We start from the raw sequence: 18343 nt of genomic DNA on the forward strand, positions 1-18343 counted from the left end.
AGGTCATAAATTCATGCAACACCTTGTCTTGTCACCAAGAAGGTCAGCACTAGAATGGAGTGGCACTCCCGCTAAATTCCACTGACTTTTTATGCAACTCTGCGGAATTCTGTATAGTTCAACTCCCTGAACTCCACTCACCCCTAAAGAAGCAGCTGCTCCGTATTTCACTGAATGCACTGTCCCTAAGTTCCAACGTAAAACGACACACTATCCCGGTCTGCACCAGGAACACCTTTAGAAAGGTGCGTCATGGCACGAAGAGGGAACGTACACCTATGTGTAATACAGGCCCAGATGTCTTACAGGGATACAAGATACATCTCTGCATCTCAAATAGCACTTCAGTCATCGTGGTCACATGGACAGGCCAGAATGTGGTACCTTGTCATGTTAATTTTTCTTCTAGCACGCTCACCAAAAGTGGCTCTTTGGTGCCAGAATCAGAGGAAGGTACTTTCATACCACTTTCTAAAATAACCCCATGACACGGAAGAAAAGGCTGCAGAATTGGGGGCAACAACTATACTAAAACTTAGACAGCTGTGCAAATGTATTCAAAAATGTCAGATTATGTTGGCTTGGAAGGTGTTTGGGTGTGGGGAGCAAAGCGGTCACAAAATATTCCAGCGTTAGGTTAAATGGAGTAGATGTTCTTGTTCCTGCTACTTCAGACAGCAGCTTTGGTTTCTTTGTGTGTGTCAGATCCTGGTGACAGAGGGTGAATGCGTCTTCAGAGACGTACAGAGCAGATCACTACAGACCTTTCAATTTTACTTCGAAGAAGTCATGCCCCATGACAAGCATCAGCTTTAATCCAGGTAACACCCTATCAGTGGGACCTATGGTTACTATGTCCTCTTTGAATGCAGGTGGGACCAGATGTGGAACAGCCAGTCCCTGGTTTGAGAAGAGGACAGATTTTACAACTATAAAGAAAACACTTGAAGCTTTCCTGTTTAAGTAATACCAAATATCATCTCAAATGTTTTCCAAGAAGTTACTGAAAATTGGAAATGTTTGATTGAATTGCTCAACCGCCGCATTGGCCAACATTCATTCCGGAGGCCTGGATCCTGGCCAGGATATGAGGACAATGAACAACTACAAAAGTTAATCTCAGTTACATTCATTACAGCGAGCTGCTTCCCTTGTAATCCCCGTGGGCAACAAGAATTCATATACGAGGTTTTTTTCCTCAAGGTGCACAGTACATCTTTATTTTAACTTCTAGGATGAGCAGGAAATGATGCCAGTGCTAGACCGGTTGCCCTTCTATCATTCTAGTTGAAATGGAGATATTAAAACAACAGAGCTGTAGTGAGTGTGATACACTATATATTGGTATAATATATTAGTATGATCCTTCCTACAATAAATGGGAAAGTATACTTTTCTACTAGATGACGACTACTTTTAGCACGTGTTGCATTAAAAATGAGGGAGCTGAAGAACAGTAACTCCAGAAGACTTTGCTTTAGTACAAGAGGTCCGTTCTGTGGCAGTCCGGTCACTCGGCTTGTCCCTGTGACCCGTTCGCCCTTCTTTCACCCTCAGCTTTAGGTCTATAGGTGCCCCGTGGCAGACACTCCCAGGTCTCAACTATAGAGTGCCCTCCCGAACACAACATAACTGGATGCGGCTGCAAATACCCACTCTAATTCAAGCTAACGAAGCAGGACACACCAGCGGTTCATTTAATTTATCCTTACTTTTAATTTTATCAAACTTCTATTTATTGAACATTATGTTAAGCTGGCTTTATGCGTCACCAAACGGCAGCTTCGTTTTAAAAGGCGCCTTCTCTCTGACAGTCTCACAGGAAGTGGCACGCGACTGATCCAGACTGCATGGCTGCTGCACGTCCAGGTCAAATAAATGAAGTGCCCTGTGTCTATTATTTAGTGACAATGTTGGTGTTGCAGCGGGGGGTGTTGATGCTAAAGTGTTTTTATATTATTATCCCAAAAGGTGCATCTGTCAGACGGTGAATGCTAGACTAGGGTTTAGTGGATGGTAAAGTGAACAAGCATTGGCATAGTCAATAGGTCTGGCCTTTGGGGCCTTTAAAATATGTAGTTCTGAGCGCAATATCCTTCCTGCAACAACATCAACTGTTGCAAGGCTAAACACTTATAAGGTCCCAAAGGTGAGACCTATTGGATATGCCAATGCTTGTTAAACTTACTGATCCATTTTGGATTGGTAAATAAATAAAAAATGGTGACCACGTCATTTGATAGGCATGCATGCAAGATGCTAAGAAATATATTTTCGCCTTTTTGTTGTGCTGCACAGCATCTTGTCAATGCTGCAAAGCATGGCTAAAAGGCAACTGACAATGACAAAAGGGCCTAAAGGTGAGACCTATTAGCTTGGTCAATGCTTGTTTTTGTCTCTCAGAAACAATCCTACCCCTCCCATCATTCCCTTCCACACCACACAAAAATAGCAGGGGTTGTTTCTGAGAAACAAACAAATGCTAAGGCCCTGACACTCGCGGTTCACTCTTACCTTCCTCTGCCCAGTTCCACTATCTCTCAGAAGGCCTTCATAGGGATGTCGACACAGTCAATCACAAAATCCTACTAATGCGGCTGGCGGAACTCGGGCTGGAAGATCTTGCTTTTAACTGGCTCAAGTCAAATCTGGAAAATAAGCAACAAGTGGTACAACTCCCCCCTGCTCATCCAGTTTTAGAACGATCGAGCATGGGGTCCCTCAAGGATCTACCATCAGCCTGAGGTTCAGTGAATTCTGAACCCGTTTCATAAAGGTCATGGTAGCGTTACGAATTTGGTAATAGCGAACCGTAAATGGCGAGTGCGGCAAGTACGAGTGTTTTTCATCATGTTCGATTGATGGATTCACTACGTATTTAGGGATTTCGTTCTGAACCCTCGGGTTCCATTTTGTATACGGCAGCCATTTTGTGGTTGCCCTCACATAGGCCGATGACTACGGTCAAACGAGTCTTTGGGACACGTACACCTTTAGCTGACTTTTAGATGACCTGGGCGAACTGACCCCGTTGCCTGAAGCGAACCATGCTGAGCCAGTTCCTTGTCCGGTAGCTGGTCGAGATAGAGATCAAAGAGCAGGACATTGTTGAGTTTATTGTACACGCACACACCCCTCTATCTTGCTTCACATCTGTTTCTGTTCTTTCTTTTATGGTCTGTTCATGGTTTGGGTTGTGGTCTTTTATTATGGGTTTGTCCGGCCTGTCCGAGCAAGAATGTTGGGCTTTCCCGTGTAATTGATGGTGGGCTGCACAACTGAAAAGTGGGTGTTAGAACTGGCTATTTCTGGTAGGCTAAGGCTGACGCCAAAGCCAGGCAGAAACCACCATTCTAGTCAGGGTAAGGAAGTCACATGCCAAGATAACCTCTGCTCACCCCCTTGGTAGCTTGGCTCAAGCAGGAAGGCTAAACTCGGAGGCAATGTGTAAAGCATTTGCGCCAGCGCACAACAGCAACAACATACTAGGCACACCACAAAAGAGACTCCACACAAGGTTATTATAAAAATAACTTTTGTATTGTAAAAACATATCAGATAAAATCACACATATACATTGTGCCAACTGGCACGGGCAATATTCACAGGGATTATGTACACAAGACAGGGCCACATGGGCACCTGTCAGAATCAGATATAGCACTTCTAGATAAAAGGTAGAATGTAAAATAATAATCAAAGATAACAACCAGTAACCACTGGTAACAGGAACCAGGACCTTACTAGGACCACCTGTACTAAGAAAGAAGAACCACCTAAGTATCACACAGCATTAGGGGTCTAAGAAAGAATACATTACTCATGATGCAATAAACCTACATTCAGAGGAGTAGAAAAGACAACCACCTAAGTATCACTCAGCGTTTAGGGGTCTAGGAAAAGCACACATTACCCATGATGCAATAACCTACATTCAGAGGAGCAATAAAGAGAAACACATGATGCCATAAAATACATTCAGAGGTGTTAGGAATAAAGCACATGATGCAATAAAGTACATTCAGGGGTGCAGCGCAAGAAGACACATGATGACTAAACATTCAGAGGTGCAGCGCATGGAAAGAAAGACACAGGATGCAGTAACACATTTAGAGTTGCATAATAAATCAATAGCGCAAAAACACACAGTAGGTAATTACTAGTAAAAACATAGGAATCACACTTGCGCATAACTTACATATGCCACCACCTGTGGCAGTCCCTAGGCCAACTGGCCTTGATGGGGCAAGGATGCCATGGGTCCAATGTCAGGGCGCGCTGCCATGCAGCGCCAGTCCAAAGTACAAAAGCCTAAACGTGGCAGCTTCCCACAAAGTGCTGGACAGCTGGGAAATAAAAACTGCGGCAGGACTCTCACTGACCCTAGCAGTACATTGCGCCAAACTGAGCCACACAGGCTAGAAAACAAATGCTCTCTCTGGAGCCCTCTGGCTCCTCAACAAAGATGTCCCCCCCTGAGCCTAACAGGCTCTATTCAGCGAATAGGGGGTCGTGGGAGCCCCTCCCTGGGGGGCTTGAAATCGCTACAATGCCCCCAGAGCCTAACAGGCCCTAAAAGCAACTTGGCCCATCGTTGGAGTCTCTCTGGACTCTAAGGCAACAAGCACGATATCCCTCTCCTTGAGGGGGGGGCGGACACCGACAATGTGTCCCGGCGCCCCCCGAATATGCCCAACTGTTGGAGTCCTTCTCTGTGGACTCAGCATTAAAAGGACATGGACACGGCATCTGCTAGGCACCCCCGGACCCGAGCTCTGCTCACCTGGCATCCGCGGTCGGCTCCGATCCTGGGCGGCAGCACTTGCACACGCGGGGCTCCTCGGGACACACAGGAGCCCGGCTTCACCGGCGGCGGGGGCGGGCACCGACAATGTGCCCCGCGTCCCCTCCGCTCTCCCTTCACTCGTGCTGCAGGGCTCCCTCAGCTCACGGGAGCCCTGTCGCCCGCCGCCATGATTCTTCTCCGGTCTCCCTTCCAGCGCGGGAGACCGGCCACAGCTTCCCTGTCCGCTGTCCCGCTCTGGCGATCCTTCGTGGGGGCTCACGCTGCCCCAGCCAATCAGTGCTCGAGTCGGCCCAACCGCCTATCAGGGCGCGAGCTTCCAAAGACGCGGCGCCGCGGCCTCCAATCAGCGGGATAGATGGCTGATGACGCGCCGGCCTGAGGACCAATCGCAGCGCGGCTCTGACGGGCCCAGCCTCGGTACTGCTGAGGAGGCTCGTCTCCGCCGACCAATCCGGACGCAGCTCCTTCGTTGCTGGAGCAGAGCCCTCGGCCCCCATCAGGCTCCCCGGACTGGTGGCAACCACGAACACGGCGCTCTCGATCCGGCCAGCGAGCAGCCAGCGCGCCACACAGGCCAAACGGCTGAGGCTCTGTCCCAAGGGCACACAAGCAGCCCACGATCCCAGCGGTATACAGCAACTTCAGGAGGCAAAGACAGAAGGTTCAAAAATAAAGCGCTCCCAAGCGCTGGGGGGGAAATAAAGCGCTCCAAAGCGCTAGATGCCAAAATAAAGCAACCAATTCCTTCAGGAGTCCAGGACCTCAGCAGTCCAGGACATAAGGTGGAGCACAGCAGCTCCCAGACATGGAAAGTCCATCAGAGGTCCAGGGGATGAGCAGGGCCCAGGGATTCCCCTGAGCCCCAGCAGCAGCATGCCCCTGGCAGATTCAAGTTAAAAACAAGAACATTTTGGAAGGGGGCACAGCCCCTTCTTATACACAGAAAAGCCTTTGAAGTCCTTTGAAGCAGGCAGTGTGAGAACCAGCTAGAACTGGTTATAGGGAAGTCCCTTCAGTATCAGGGACAGAGGTGTCAGTCGCCCAGCGGGAGGTGGAGCCAGCTTTGTAGTTAGGCAGGCACAGCCCTTCACTATCAGGTGCCATCTCCTCCCACTTCCCTGGCAGCAGATGCTGCCTTTCATCCATGGGCTGACTTCAGACAACCTCCTGGGCTCTCTAGCCCCTGTCACCCTCAAACCAGAAAGTTAATCCACAAGCAGGCCCAGGCAATCTGGGCCAGGCTCACCAGCCAATCACACGCCAGCACCAACTTACACAAATATCCCAACTTCCAAAAGTAGTACTTCCAGGCTAGACACAGTCATGCCGCATACATCATTTTGCAGCATTCATTCTCACGAGTTCATACATACCAAACTCGCCCCTGCACTCCCCACGCATCAGGAACTACCATGGGCATACATATTCCCCATTCATTCCTATGGGAGGGCAGGTCACTCACCATTCATTCACAGAGAGCTCAAGCACTTTACACTGTACCACAGTGAAAAAGTGCGCAGAGGCCTAAAATCACCAACACCAGGTTCCATAAACAGGCTAGGAAAAAGCAAAAAGTCTAGGGGTGAACCTGCCCAACGGGCCGGGTCCAACAGTGGGTTTGTCATCATGTGATACCTTTTGCAACGTTACCTATGATTGGATAATTCGTAAATAATGGGTGGTTGTCAGGAATGTGATTTTTAGCATAAAAGACGATGTTTCGCAATACAAAAATTGAGCAGTCTCTAGCGAACCTACTTGTGACGTACTTTGTAGACTTCTGTTCCTGGTTGCAGCCAATACATTTGATCTTTGACGTCACCGAGAAGTATCCCGTGTCTCTGTATTCTAAGACAGGTGAACCCAAAGACATTGGGCGTGCCCCTGGCGCCGCTGGGTTCTAAAACCCGGTTATTCAAGCCCGATCCTTTTCAATATTTATCTAAGACCCTTGATTCCCATCATTAAATCTTATAACGTCAAGCTGGTGAATTATGCTAACGACATGCAGCTCATCCTATCCTTAGAAGGCAGGGAGTCTGTATGAAATTCACGAGTGTATGCAGAAGACTGCCAGTTGGCTTATGGATAATTCCCTACAATTTAATTGTGGGAAAACAGAAATTTTGCACTGCACAGTGGAAAAAGTCCCTCGCCCACTTCCAGATGGGTTTTGGCCTATTCAGACAGACACACCTCCCAAACCAGCAGCTGATGTGCGCTATGTTGGGGTAGTTTTCGATAATAAGCTGAGTATGGAGAAACATGTAAATAAAACAGTTGGCACCTGTTTCTCCCTTATCAAAGCTTTGCGGATGATCCTTCCCATGTTGCCTCTATCAGCCAGGGCTTTAGTAGTCAGAAGCGTCATTTTGAGTCAGCTAGACTACTGTAATGCCCTGCTTCATGGTGCACCTAATTTTCTCCATAAGAGGTTACAAAGAATACAAACAATCGCCGCCAAGTTAGCCTTAAAGAGGAGATGTGACAACTCTGCATCTCCGGCTCTTATTGATCTTCACTAGCTTCCTCTGGTTCAGAGAATCCAGTTTAAAGGTGCGTGCATTGTGTTCAAGGCCCTTCATGGGCTTGGACCCCGGCCTTTGCAGAAAAAATTTGCTTAGTACTCCCCACCACGAATTCTTCGCTCATCTGCTGCTCACTTGGTCCGCACCACTAGAGCACGAACTTCCAGATTTGGTGGCAGAGCATTTAGATGTGTAGCGGCACAGCTGTGAAATAACCTCCCATTTAACATCAGATAATTAGAGGATTTCACACAGTTTAGAAAAACCTTAAAACCCATCGATCCCCCAGGGTGAAGTGTTGCATCACTTGCTGTAGGCAAACTCTGCGTGTGTAGTGGAACCGTCGGTCTTTCATCGTCTGGATACCCATGGGGTGACAGAGCGATTCATAAATGCTGGATGCATTACATTACATTACTGCACAGGGAAATCCTGATGCTGTGGAGGTGGTGGTTCTGTGACTGATGGGCTACTAGTAAAGTCTGGCCGCTGGCAGAGGCAAGCGCTTTTTTAAATATAAAGCGGCCACACAAGAGGTGCTGCAATCATATTTTAAGTAAAAGTGGGACTCCCCAAGTTATAGGAGTTTCCTGAACAGGGCTGCCAAAGGGTCCCTCGCAAAAGATTGGTCGAAATATACAAGAAGAAAAGTCTAGTTTCTCTGGTGCGTGCTCCCAATAATGGTATTTTAACTGATCAATTCTTGGATTCCAAAAATTCTTATCAATTCGAAGGTTTTATGGACATCATTTTCCCCATTTTAGCAAGAAAATTGTTTATTCAATGGAGGCTAGGCACCCTGCCGATCAAAACCTTTACTTGCAAATGGACAATGAGGGATGATAAGATCTGTCCAGGGTGCAGTAATCATGATGAGGAGAAAATTAATGTTCTGTTTTTCTGCCCAGCTTACAATAGACCAAGGAAATATTGGCTAGCGCCATTATGTAGGAACTTGGGCATAAGGAGCCATTTACACTCATACAGAATATTGAAAACAAGCACCCTGCCCCACATAGTCTTTGCAGTTGCCAAGTTTATAATGGCTATGTGGCAGATAAGGAGAAAATTAGTAAAAGACTGAACATTGATATGAACTGTAATGTTTACTCCCACTCATGACCAGACTCTCCAAGGAAATGAATTCTTATGAAATGTACATTGGCATGTTTTTATTGTAAGTGGATGCCTTTTAAATGTTGTATGTTCTTATTGTATCTTTTATGGTCTGAAAGGCCGAAATAAAGAATTTTTGGATTGGATTTTTGGAAATCCTGATGCTGTGGAGGTGGTGGTTCTGTGACTGATGGGCTACTAGTAAAGTCTGACCGCTAGCAGCGGCAAGCGCTTTTTTTAAATATAAAGCGGCCACACAAGAGGTGCTGCAAATCATATTTTAAGTAAAAGTGCAATGTCATTGTGCGCTTAGTGTAAATATAAATCAGACGATAAAGTGTGATGTCCAAAGCAGTTTTAGGCAAGGAGGATGAACGAGAGGTTAACAAAAACAAGCACTGAAATACAAGCGGAGCCCCGCAGCCGCGAAAGTTAGTTAGCCCGCGAGCCCGCTGGGGAGAACAGTCTGTTCTTTTTGGAAGCACATACTTGTTCTTGAGGCACACCCCTGTGCGCTCCCGCCAGGTGTATGCCCCCACAAGTATGAGTTTGTGCTTGGAAAAAGAGCAGAACAATGGCTAAAGGTTTCCTATGCAGCGCATGCGCGGTGCGTAGGCGGACTTAAAAATGCTTGGGTGTGCAAATGAGGGAAGTCAGAGAGCGAGTGCATGAGTCGGACGACGCTACTGTTAGTCAAGAAACTAACTAGTGAAGAAGAACTAGACCGGCATAGCACAAGTCGAGGGTACACGCGGGTGGACGGCATCCACCCACTAATTTAGAAAAAGTATGCTGAATTCGTCCCGGTGTAATTTTCAAATACCAGGACACACTCAGTAGTGCCTGCATGTTATTGACTATTTTTGACCCCCAAAAACATGCAGGGGAAGGGGCCTTTCTTAGTTAAGACTCTTACTTGGCCCATAACAAAGGCCGAATCTGAGGGGTCATCAGGCCTCCTTTTGTTAGAGTCTCCTGGCTGCCAGCAGTCAGGAGCCTCACACATAGACGCAACTGCAGTAGAGGGGAAGCAAAGGCTCACACCTTGGTAGCACTTCACAAATACAAAGAGGCAGCTTTTCACTTTGTTCAGGCTCTGTTCATCATATATGCATGCACTGTAAGACTGTCAGATGTGTTGGTCTTTCCCAGTATTTAAATGAAATAAATAGCCTTTAACACCAACTCTCACAGAATTCTATTAGATAAACTGCGAGAGATTGGTGTCACTGGGATGGCATTAGATTGGATGCAGAGCTTTCTATCGGATAGATCCCAATGTTTACAACTGGACACCCTTGTATCCCAGACCACAACTGTGGACAAGGGTGTTCCTCAGGGCTCCATATTAAGCCCCACTCTGTTCAATATCTATGTGTCATCTCTGACCTCTGTCATTAAATCGTGCGGGTTCAAAACCACCTCCTATGCGGAAAATACGCAGGTCATAGACCCCATAGAGAAGGACCCAGAGGTGACCAGAGATAGATTTGCTGTGCATGATAAAAATAGCCACATGGATGAAAAAGAACTTCCTGCAACTTAATTCCAACAAAACTGAGATCTTATTGTTTGCAAAAGAAGAGGATTTATGGACTGAGGAGTGGTGGCCGGGGGAACTTGGAGAAGCTCCCACCCCAAAAAAATGGGCAAAAAAACTTGGGAATTTAATGGACAATAATCTATCTATGGAGGAGCATGTTAAGACCCTTTCTGGCAAATATTTTGGATTGATGTGTACGCTAAAAAAGATCTTCCCCTGGATTCCTCTCTCCACCAGAAGGGTTCTGATACAGGCACGTATAGTCAGTAGACTTGATTACGGAAATGCTCTACTGGTGGGGATGAGGGAGGACCTGCTTTCAAGCCTACAAGTTGTGCAAAATATGATGGCACGCATAGCACTGAACAAGCCAGCACGCACCCCTTCCTTACCATTATTGAGAGAGTTGCATTGGCTTCCTATTAGGAACAGAGCAGTTTCCAAACTTTTTTGCCTGGTTTTTAAAGCACTGGCCGGACTGGGGCCTAGATACCTAACGAAGAAATTAGAATGGTATATCCCGGCCCGGCAGCTAAAATCTAGTGGCCAAAAGCTCCTTCGAACCCTGAGATTTAAAAAGGTTAAGATGGATGGTCGTGACGTTTCCTACCTGGCCCCCAAATATTGGGATGCGCTGCCAGAAGACCTGCGGGCATGTCCCACCTCTACGATCTTTAAGAAACACCTAAAAACCTGGCTATTTTAAATGAGTAATGTTGCATTATGTCGCCTATTTCCCGGGCGGCGAGAGATCCCTTTGGGGATGATTCATGCGCCATATAAAAAAAATAAAATAAAATAAATAGCATTTATATAGTGCTTACTACCCTTGAGGAGGCGTTGTAATGTAAATATCACTATTTTGTCTTGTAGAGCACTATAGGTAGAGGGAAGTTTGCGCTGCAAAAGGCAACACTGTTTTATGTGTAGCTTACAAAAGTGTGAATCTTCTGCCTAAATCAGGAGGGTTTCCCTGCATACTCAAAATGTGCTCCAATGTACTCATGATAGACATGTTATACATATATGTGACGGCTTAAGATCTGGCTTATGCTCGTTGTGATGAATGCAAAAAGAACAATTGATGGACAGAATGCAGAACAATGTCATACATTCAACCCAAGTACAGAGCTATGGGCCTGAAACCATTTTTTTTTTTTTTTAATCACCATGCCATTCCAGTTTGGACCCAGCCATATGCAAATCAGTCTTGACCCTGCGTCCAATGGACACAGTCCAGCCCGAACTACCAGGTCAGGTCCTCCATGGACTGGAAACAAGCATCCTAGGACCAGTTTCGGGCTTTTAGCCCTCATCAGTCAGGATAGCTTGACCCCAGTGGCATGGAGAGCATGGGACCCACGTCTGGGCATACCAGTCCCACTCGGGGTGACAAATGCAAAAAGAACAATTGATGGACAGAATGCAGAACAATGTCATACATTCACCCCAGTACAGAGATCTGGGCCTAAATCCATCGTTGTTTTGCTCACCATGGCATTTCAGTTTGGACCCAGCCACATGCAAGTCAGTCATCACCCTGCGCCCAATGGGAACAGTCCAGCCCCAACAGCTTTGGATTTAACTGAGATCCTTGTGACTGGGGGTGAATGTTGGCATTGTCCAGCATTCCCTCCTTCAATTGTTTCTTTTGAATATGTCACGCGCAGTGATGTCACGCACAGTGATATCACTTGCATACTGATTAACTAGGTTAGTGCCCCCACTTCATTTTTAGGTCTCGCCTGTCGATGCGCATGCGCATCGAGCAAGGCGAGAGTATTGCGAGTTATCCACTCTTTATCTGCACTGCAAGGAATCGTGGCGATTCCTTGCAGTGCCCGTGACTTTTAAGGTCAATGCGCATGCGCATTAAGCTTATGCGCATGCGCATTGACCTTAAAAGTCACGGGCGCGTGCATGTCCGTCTTCCCGCCGTCTCGCATTTCCCCTGTCGCACTTCTCCTCCCCCCTCCCCTCTCTTCCCTCCAGCTTGTTTTTTGTTTATTTGACCCGCTCCGCCCCCTCCCCTTCCCGCCGTGTCGCATTTCTCCTCCCCCCTCCCCTCTCTTCCCTCCGGCTTTTTTTGTGTTTATTTTACCCGCCGTGTCGCGTGTCTCCGATCCTTTCGCTCTCCTCCCCCCTCCCCTCTCTTCCCTCCGGCTTCTTTTTTTTTGTTTATTTTACTCGCACCTCTCCCCTCTCCGCCCCCGTTCCGCCCCTACTCTCCTCCCCCCTCCTCCTCTCCTCCCGCCGTGCCTCCCCTACTCTCCTCCCCCCTCCTCCTCTCCTCCCCTGCCTGCCTGCCGCTACCGGACGACAACAAACCACAATTTCTAATGTGATAAATGCACGCGTGTGTGCTCTGTGATATTTTTAAGCTGTCGTATATTTGCATTAAAAATGCCATATACACCGGAATGTTATTCGCTCGGTTGGTTCGTGTTAAGCGTTGTACTATTTCCATTAAGGATCAGTATATTTAAATAGAATTAGCGTGGACAATAAATCTCGCACTAAAATGTATGTATGCTGTTGGTCTTCATTTGCATTGACGTTTCAAGCTGCCTGTTTAGCTGAAACCCGCAAAACGTGTATATACAAATAACATCCATGTTAATTCCGTAATTCAGTTTAAAAGTAGTGATCGGTGTTTGTGTTTTAACGTAGCCTATTTCAGGTGGCCAAGGCTAGAGTGAAATGTGCATGTCAATAACGCACTTTAGCGCTGGCTGGTAGCTTTTACACGTTTCAGATTAAATACGGAGGCCCTGCACTTTTTTTTCGCAGCACCATAATGCTCACTCATATTTACTCTTGTGCTATGACTTTTCTAAAAAATAATAATAATAATAATAATTTCGGTTTATTTCCTACAAAATTAACCGATTGGAACAGAACCGAGCAGAGCTGTGGCATGGGATGAGGGTAAGCGCCCGCGGCCCCCACCTCGGGCGCAATTCTTTCTAATGAGGTCATGGCTGGGACGTCTGCCGATAGTGTTTGCTTTTCTGGGGGAGGGGCGTGCGCATGTCATTTTTTTTTCTTCCTTATTTGTAGTGCATGTGGCCCTGGGAGCGTCCTTGCAGGCCGACGGGAGAATCTCTTACTGTTGGCAATGTTTGTGCCCCCTGCCCACGCTTGCACCCACACACATCCCAGCGATTGGGACCGGTTACATGTTTTCTCCTTCAAACTGTACATTTTCTTGCGGTGGTCTCACTCACGGGCATGTGAATTCCTGTAAAATAAGTGATTTCTGTTTTGCACAGCAGCATTGCATTCCAATAGTCTGTTCTTTTTGTTATATGTGACTTGAGGCTGCAAGGATGACAGGTCTTCTCTGACTGATGTAAAACTGCCCAGTCCCGTCTTGCAGATGTGCGGGGGAGGGGGTGCATTTTCTCGTTTATACTCCATTTGACTAATCCCTCCACAGTTTTGCTAGCTGCAGAAGAGACTACACATTTCTCACAAGTGATACTGCATGCCTCTAACTCTGTTAGACATTGCTATTTTTTTAGTTTTCATAGAAGCTTATGGCAATCCTAGAGGGAGCGCTACTATGTCTTTCAACATTTACTATAAACAATCTCTGTACTGCACTTGTCCTATGTTCAGAAAGGTACAGTCATATTTGACTCGCATGATTTCATGGCAGCTTTGCATTCTGGGACGTGTAGTTTTGTCAATTCAAGTTGAATAACTCTTTCTAGTTACAAATCTACTGGACGCTGTTTTCAGCCTTGGTCTTACCACCAGGAGGATATATAACCCGCTGTCCCCTCACCCTCACTCTCACTCATCCTCACTCACCCTCAACACCACACACTCACTCACCCTCACTCACCCTCAACACCTCACCCTCACTCACTCACCCTCAACACCTCACCCTCAACTCCTCACTCACCCTCACTCTCACTCATCCTCACTCAACCACCCTCAACTTCACTCACCCTCAACGCCTCACCCAACACCTCACCTTCACTCACCATCAACATCTCACCCTCACTCACCCACAAAACATCAGCCTCAACCCCTCACCCTCAATCACTCACCCTCAACCATTCACCCTCACTCACCCTCCCTCACCCTCAATTCCTCACCCACACCCTCAACACTTCACCCTAAACACCTCACTCATCCTCAACGCCTCCCCCTCACTCCCCCTCACCCTCACTCACCCTCAACACCTCACCATCACTAACACTCAACACCTCACCCTCACTAACTCTCAATCCCTCAATCACCCTTCCCCTCACTCACCCTCAATACCTCACCCTCACTAACACTGAAACCCTCAATCACCCTCACTCTTACTCTCACTCACACTCTACACCTCAGCCTCACCCTCACTCACTCACCCTCAACACCTCACCCCCTCAACCCCTCACCCCCTCACCCTCAACACCTCACCCCCTCACCCTCAACTCCTCACCCTCAACACCTCACCCTCACTCACTCTCAACACCTCACCCTCACTCACTCACCCTCAACACCTCACCCTCACTCACTCACAATCAATCACCCTCAACCCCTCACCCTCAACCCCTCACCCTCAACACCTCACCCTCAACACCTCACCCTCAACACCTCACCCTCAACACCTCACCCTCAACACCTTAACCCCTCACCCTCAACCCCTCACCCTCAACCCCTCACCCTCAACCCCTCACCCTCAACCCCTCACCCTCAACCCCTCACCCTCAACCCCTCACCCTCAACCCCTCACCCTCAACCCCACTCACCCTCACTCACCCTCACTCACCCTCACTCACCCTCACTCACCCTCACTCACCCTCACTCACCCTCACTCACCCTCACTCACCCTCACTCACCCTCACTCACCCTCACTCACCCTCACTCATCCTCAACCCCTCACTCACCCTCACTCATCCTCACTCACCCTCACCCACCCTCAACCCCTCACCCTAACTCACAATCACCCTCACTCACCCTCACTCACTCTCACTCACCCTCAACCCCTCACTCACCCTCAACACCTCACTCACCCTCACCCTCACTCACCCTCAACACCTCACCCTCACACAGTGCAATAGGTCTCAGAGGATTTTTAGTTAAAGCTTTTACAATTGTTTATGGCTTTTTTGATTTGTAATTCTTTAGCATTGGCTACAAAAAATAAAAATGCAAAAGATTTACAACAAAAAACCCATAAACAATTCTAAAAGCACTAACTCTAATGCTGCGAGACCTATTGCATTTCCAATGCTTGTTTGGGACTTGTGCCCTGCAAGACCCCTTCACAGCGAGTGGAGATTGAAGGGGCGGTTACGTGTGAAGTGTCTGTGAAAGAAGACAGGACCTCGTGCGTGAAGGTGTTCTTCAGGTGCCAACTCTCGGCGCTGGGTGCTCTTGGGTCAAAGTCTATGCCCGCTGCTTCCCTCGCAGTATAATGAGGGATCGAACGTCAGCTACCTGTGCTCTGCCTTCCCCACCAGAGGTGAGATCCGGGCGCAGACACGGACCGGCAGCACAAGCCCACGGGCCTCTTAGCAGCTGGTACAATGCAATCTGAATAAAGCAACATAACCCTAATAAGCCACCGGCTTAAGCAGTGCCTGTGGCTGGGGCCGCGACTGAAGGCATGAGCAGGAACAGGTGTAATAATAGCCGCGGATACTGCCTGGCTGTCATTAGTCCTCTAATAACAGAGATGTTCGCGGCTAAGCCGCTGCTGCTTGTTGCAGTGGCGCGCAGGAATAACCAGCTCCGCGGCTCCAGCACGCGCTCTTGTTGTGTTATAGAATGACGTTCAGGACACGCAGTCTTCTGTGAAAGGGGCAGGTCCTGTGACAGGAGCAGACAAAACAAAAACAGCCACCACCCAGCCACCTCACAGCGCATCAGCACATCAGAGGCACGGGAGCCCGTGGGTGGCAGATTAGAATCAGGGCCCCTGCCCGCCGCGCGCGCGCGTCAGCTGAGCGCTGGGCAGCAGTTCAAGTCCCTGCTCGTCGACAGCTCCCTCGCCCTGCCTGGTTCCAGCATGAGCTCACCCGCGCGCAGAACACAACACAAGGCCAAGCTGTTCACACGCTTCAGGGAGGAAACAAATCAAACTCGCATTAACACATGATGAGCAAACGTGCAGGGTTGAACGGCTCTTCAGGCTTCCACCAGAAAACAAGATTAGAAAAAACACTCTGTATCCCCAGTGTTGTGTCCACAGCAGAAACAAACATCTGTGTGTGTCTAGGAGCCCTTGCACAACACCGAAACCGCAGTTTAAACAAATGGCCCCACAGTTACGCATATAATAGAGTCCTGTTGCGTGCCGGCGAACATTTTGGCACCAAATGCAGCTCCGTTGCTTTACATGCAGTCATACATCTCATGGGATGTCAAGAGCAGGCCGCACATCAGGCAGAAGGAAACAAAAGAAGGACTACGTCTCAATACTTCTCCAGTTTGCACGAGGTTAGTGCCCGGGGTCAGCCAATTGTCCTCATTCGGTGACAGGGTTTTTTAATTAATAATAAAAAGAAAACACAAGACTCCAAACATCTCTCAGTTTATTTCAAGCATCACTAATCACTCCTGAGCCAGTGGTTCCTGGCCACATCTAAATGAGCGCATGTTGGCTCCAGCCACCTGTCAGTAGGCCTTTCCCAGCCCTCATAGGCGCCTCGCAATCACCCCTGGTCATCCCTCAGTGTCCCCGTGATGCCACTCTATGAACCCTTGCCACCACTTAATGCTTTTAACCCAAATATCAAAGGGGCCATACTCAACTCTCCATGGACACTAGTCCTCTCTCCATGCACCCTAGTCTCTTTTCCATAGGTCTTAACCACCCTCAAGGTAACTTTAGTCGCCTGGGTCCTAGTTCCCTTTCAATGGGCACTAATGACCTTTTGCTCTCCCCTTCTAAATGTTTTTGTTTAAATCGGTTTGTTGAGTTTTAATGTCCGTAACTGGCAAATACAGCATTTCAAACATGTCCACAACAGTCACTTCACTCGGAAGTGGGTGGCAGTTAAACACAACAGTGTGTGCTGTACGGCTCAAGGCGATATCCGGCTTATAAATTAGTATATGTGTCCAAAACCGTTGTTCATTATACATATAACTGTTTTGAAGCCAGGAATTCATCTGCCTTTCTAAGCGCTCAGTGGCCTCTCGGGCGTTACTCAGTTAGGCTAGGCCATTCCTTAGTGACGCTTGTTACATCTTATCCACGCTCTGCGAGCCCTGGGTTCTGCCTGTTTGGTCTGGGGCCATCTCTCCATGGGTCCAGATAAAACGCTGGCTTAAAACAATCTACTACAGGATCGCAGGCCCCTCAGCCCCTCGGTTCAAACCAAAATTCCCTGATTAACTTGTAATTATAAAACAATATATTTGTTTATTAAGACAACCTTTGCTCCAAGTACAGCCCAGTCACCCAAATCACATCAGCCTGGCTGGAGACCAAAGTTTGTTTTGTCAACCACTTTTTAGACAATTCCCCTATTTAAACAATACCTTTATTGAGCCAAGCACTGGACATCCAGATGGAGTCGGCTAAGGCGGGGGAGGAGGGTTTTCTGACCTGTTTCCCATTTCCTCCACAATCCTGGAATTTAGAAACCCACGAGCTACATTTAGGTGTGAAGTCTTGGTGGGAAAGTTTCACCCAAAGCGGGCCTGGCTAGGGGTGTCCGTTCTCCCGACTCACACAAATTCTATGAAAAGAACTGTTGCCAGAACAATCCACGCGTCAGAGATGTTCAGTCCTGGGCACATAACACCCCCTCCATCATTACACTGCGGGACACATCGAGTGCCCCCGGAAATGACTCATCTGTAATTACTGTCGAGCACGATTAGCTGTGGCAGCGAGGGAGGGGGTGGTGCAGGCATGTTATGTTCCCATCACCACACAACTGCAGGTGCAGGATGAGCAAGGATTTGGGGTCATTTAGGGAAAGAGGGTCAAATAATATAATGGAGGTCGACGGGAGCGATAATTCATCGGGTGCTTCAGGGAAAGGGAAACAGTGAGTGACCAAAATAACGTGAAAACTGGGGAAACGCATCCTGGTTTATAAAAGGGGTGGAAGTACTGGTGTCCCCTTGCACGGGGGCATCCACGTGAGCCGGCTAAACTAAGCAGAGATTTAATTTACTGTCCTCGAACAGCTGAGCTAGACGAGGCCATTAAGAATCAGGTGAGAAATGAAGATTATTTCCCCCGAATATCCCTCAAGAACCCAGCCCAACCCTATGGCAAGCTCGAGGAGCTTCTCCGCTCCAATGCAGCCTTTGCGTTCTGGTACTTGCATGACTTGTTCTTGAATGGAATGCAAAACTACAAAGACCAGAATGCAAGGCGAAAACATGATT

General features: G+C 47.9%; 1 protein-coding gene across 2 annotated transcripts in view; it reads right to left on the reverse strand.

Moving 5' to 3' along the window:
* LOC147733530 (lactadherin-like) overlaps window positions 1-18343 on the reverse strand; it is a 268497-nt gene that overhangs the window by 249521 nt on the left and 633 nt on the right. The window lies entirely within an intron of this gene.

This window comes from Lissotriton vulgaris, chromosome 2_1 (assembly GCF_964263255.1).
Source record: "Lissotriton vulgaris chromosome 2_1, aLisVul1.2, whole genome shotgun sequence".
In the NCBI taxonomy this organism is placed as follows: Eukaryota; Metazoa; Chordata; class Amphibia; order Caudata; family Salamandridae; genus Lissotriton; species Lissotriton vulgaris.